The 4,577-nt window shown below is 35.7% G+C and overlaps 2 long non-coding RNA genes across 4 annotated transcripts in view; one reads left to right on the top strand and one right to left on the bottom strand.

The window, feature by feature from the left end:
• Positions 1–4,577, bottom strand: part of LOC106869450 (uncharacterized) — a 224,589-nt gene that overhangs the window by 173,590 nt on the left and 46,422 nt on the right. The window contains exon 2 of the long non-coding RNA XR_008266433.1: positions 314–352. This is a non-coding gene — a long non-coding RNA (uncharacterized LOC106869450). The remainder of the gene's footprint in view (positions 1–313; positions 353–4,577) is intronic.
• LOC128250423 (uncharacterized) overlaps positions 1–4,577 on the top strand; it is a 71,964-nt gene that overhangs the window by 34,250 nt on the left and 33,137 nt on the right. The gene's annotated exons all lie outside the window — the stretch shown is intronic.

Raw genomic sequence — 4,577 nt, 5'->3', positions numbered from 1 at the left:
TATATATATATATATTATATATACAAATACATACGTACATACATACATATATCATCTGCTGTAGTTTTAGAAATCGTTGTGGTTTCGGCACCTAGCAGTACCATTTAATCTAACATTGTCCACTGCGTCACTAAATATTTCCCCACTGTCAAGAAATTACGTATTCACGCATGAGGGGATGGTCATATTTACAATTGTTAAGACCTAACTGAAAAGAAAAACATGTACCTAGGGTAGGACAAAATCTTCACAGCATATAAGGCAGTGTGTACAATTCCAAAGAACATTATAAGAATAAACATAAGTAACCTACCTGGAACACGGCATAAATGTCTAAAGTTTACAGCAGTAACTGAAAGTAAAAAAAAAAAGAAAGAATTAAGCCAATGCAAAACAAACGAAATTAAATGAGGAAATGTGTGTGTAGGCGCAGGAGTGACTGTGTGGTAAATAGCGTGCTTACCAGCCACATAGTTCTGGGTTCAGTTCCACTGCGTTTCACCTTGGGCAAGTGTCTTTTCCTATAGTTTCGGGCCGACCAAAGCCTTATGAGTGGATTTGGTAGCCAGAAACTGAAAGAAGCCCGTCATATGTGTATAAATATATATGTGTGTGTGTGTGTGTGTGTGTGTGTGTGTGTGTGTGTGTGTGTGTGTGTGTGTGTGTGTGTGTGTGTGTGTGTGTGTGTGTGTGTGCATACATGCTTGTGTGTCTGTGTTTGTCCCCTCACCATCGCTTGACAACCAATGCTGGTGTGTTTACATTCGTAACTTAGCGGTTCGGCAAACGTGGGCGATAGAATAAGTACTAGGCTTGTAATGAATAAGTCCTGGGTTCGACATTTTCGACTTAAGGCGGTACTCCAGCACGGCTGCAGTCAAATGACAAGAGAGTAAAAGCGTATGCGCGTGTGTGTGTATGCGTGTGTGTGTGTGTGTGTACACAAAAAGAACAACTTACGGGGATGTAAATATACCAATACCGGCTGCCCGGCGCTGGTAGTAAATATCGTAAATACCAGCCGGTTTGAAAGCAAGGTGACTCGAAGCACAAACACACACACACACACACACACACACATACGACAAGCTTTCAGTTTTCCTTCTACCAAATCCACTCACAAGGTTTTGGTCGGTCCGAGGCCATAGTAGAAAACACCTCTTCAAGGTGCGATGCAGTGGAACTGAACCTGGAATAATGCGGTTGAGAAGCAAACTTTTTACCACACAGTCACGTCTGAGCGTATATATGTACATATATTCCATCGCTACTCTGTATTCTAAAGTGGAATTTGAATCAAACGGTTATTTAAGAAGGGAGTGAGATTATATATATATATATATATATAGGGAGATAGATATTTAGTTAAATAGGTAGGGTAAATAGAAAGATAGATAGACACATAGTGAAAAATGGATATATTTCTTGAGCTGAATTTTTGTAAAAAATGTATAGGCACGATGTATATGTCAGCGTTGATAGAATGTTTTGTAGGTTGAAGCTAAATGAATTACTTTATTGTCTTTCAAGGCTGATTTCTCACGAAAGTAGTTTTCAATGTGCAAAAGATTATCGGAAGCCATTTTCTAAATATCCTACTTCAATTATTTATTTTGAAATTTTCTTCTTCTCCTCCTCTTTCTTCCTCCTCTTTCTTCCACTTCTGCTTCTCCCATTTCTCCTCCTCCTTCTTTTGCACCTCCTTCTTCCACTTCTTACATCTTGTTATTCTTCTTCATCTGTTTCTTATCTTCACTTCTCTTCTCTTTGTCTTGTTTTCATTCTTCCTTTTCTTCTTCTATTATCATTATTATTATTATTATGTTATTCCTGTTGTTTTTGATTTTTACTCTCCAACGAGAAAGTTATCTTCCATAATCCCCCCAATGAGAATGGTAAATCCGGATGTATCTCGAAAAGAGAATTATTTTCAAGCAAAACTAAGAAACAAACTCTCAGGAAATAATGATCCGTAGAAAGAAACAGATCTTCCACTTGCAAATGGCGGCTACAGCGTTCCTACGCAGTTGAATAAACTTGCAACAGCTGCGGTAACTTCCAGAAAATATTCCATATTTTTCTCCCTCTCTTTATTTCTCTTTCTGTCAAAGACAATTTGCAGAAGAGTCTTAAAACTCTAAGGCTTTAACGAAATTATATATTATGTCTTAAGAATTTTTCCCTACATTTTGCCATAATTTTTCTATAATTTTCTCGTCACTGTTCAAAAATAAAAAATAGATTGCAAAAATAAACATAAAGCGAAACGATTGCGTATTTTGTGTGCATGTTTCTGCTGCGAGTGCCATAAAAGGAGTTCAAAATATATTCGTGGTTCAAGCGGAAAGCGAGATAGGATTTCGGATTCACTTTACAGTTATTTAAATCAATTTCTCTACTTAATCCACTCGAGAAAAAATAAGTAAACTAATAAATGAAATTAGCATAAAATTTCAGTACCAACTTGCATGAGGTCACCCCCCGCTCCGGTTCTATGATACAAACAAACCTAAGCGAAGTTAGTCGTTATCATTGTTTTAGTACTTGATTTGTATTTCATTTTAGCAGCCCCGAAGTAATAAAAGGTAAAGCTGATCTTGGCAAGATTTGAACTCAGAGCGTAGAGTATAGGGAAAAATACTGTGAGGCAAATTTTCTGTCACTAAAAAACTAGTTATGTGTGTAGCGTCCAAGTAATGAGCGGAGTGATTGCATCTTTTTAAACTGCTTACTGGTGCTGTAATGCTGTTTTAATCGGTGATGAGGTTGTTAATTACAACCATAATTGCGTTAGCGAAATTCCACGTTTATTTTTTAAAATGCGGTCAGAATAATGCTGCGTTGGTAAGTCAAAGGTGTTTCTCTTATTTAAACCAGTTGCTGATTTAAGCTGGAGGAATGGACATAAATGTTGCAGAAAACGTTCAAAAAAAAATTTTAAATGGCAATGCACGTCTGATGTTGACGGTACCATCTTATGTATGTAGGTGCAGATTTGTATGTTTTATGTATGTATTATCATGCATATAGCTGCTTATCTAGAAGTTTTACAGATTTTTACATTTCCAGCGATGGATTGGATCTGTGGTCTTCGAATCAGCGTTCTCCTTTCTGGTTTTGAGAAGCCTAATTTCTCACGATTTGTATTTAGGCAGTGTGTTATATATCCCATGGCCCCAATAATTACAAGTATAAACTTGAACCTGTAATCTGGATAGAGTAATTACAGATTTCTCAATAGTTCAGCATAGGTGTTCTCTTTTTCACTGATCTTCAGCCTTATGTTACCATCTACTGGGCAGCTAATTTCCACAACTGTGCACAATTTCTCTTCTCTATCCCAAATCATTATATCAGATCTGTTGTGCTTACATATGTATGTATGTATGTAATAATATAATATATAAATATATGCATATATCCATACATATATGTACATACCTACACACACACATACATATATATATATATATATGTATGTGTGTGTGTGTGTGTGTGTGTGAGGCGTAGGAGTGGCTGTGCGGTAAGTAGCTTGCTTACCAATCACATGGTTCCAGATTCAGTCCCACTGCGTGGCACCTTGGGCAAGTGTCTTCTACTATAGCCTCGGGTCGATTAAAGCCTTGTGAGTGGATTTGGTAGACGGAAATTGAAAGAAGGCCGTCGTAGACATGCATATGTATGTGTGTGTATGTTTGTGTGTCTGTGTTTGTCCCCCCAACATCGCTTGACAACCAATGCTGGTGTGTTTACAACCCCATAACTTAGCGGTTCGGCAAAACAAACCGATAGAATAAGTACTAGGCTTACAAAGAATACATCCTGGGGTCGATTTGCTCGACTAAAGGTGGTTCTCCAGCATGGCCACAGTCATAAATCGCAAGAAAATCCTGTACGCCAAAAGAGGAAACTTGGGGGTAGAAAGAGACTGACACGCTCAAAATAAAGTAAGTATGTATGTGCATGTGTGTAAACATATATATATTATGTGTACACACAGACACATACAGGCGCGCGCGCATACAGGCACACATATCAATACGAGAGTTTTGCATTCTTCAGGAATGTTGAGAAAAAATATAATGCAATTTAAGAAATATTTTCCTTAAAGCGAAAGAAGATTAAAAGTATTTTGTAAATTGTACTTGACAGAAGGGGAGAACAATACAAATGTTTAAGCGTGTGTATAGTCACACACACACACATATATATACATACATATATACATATGCATACATATATATACATATATGCATATGTATATACATATATATATATATACATATATGCATATGTATATACATATATATATACATACATATATGCATATGTATATACATATATATATACATACATATATGCATATGTATATACATATATACATATATACATATGCATACATATATATATATACATATATGCATATGTATATACATATATATATATACATATATACATATGCATACATATATATATATACATATATGCATATGTATATACATATATATATACATACATATATGCATATGTATATACATATATATATACATACATATATGCATATGTATATACATATA

Source organism: Octopus bimaculoides, chromosome 21 (genome assembly GCF_001194135.2).
Source record: "Octopus bimaculoides isolate UCB-OBI-ISO-001 chromosome 21, ASM119413v2, whole genome shotgun sequence".
NCBI lineage: Eukaryota > Metazoa > Mollusca > Cephalopoda > Octopoda > Octopodidae > Octopus > Octopus bimaculoides.
The sequence above is the reverse complement of the archived record's forward strand: the minus strand, read 5'-3'. Positions and strand labels throughout refer to the sequence as shown.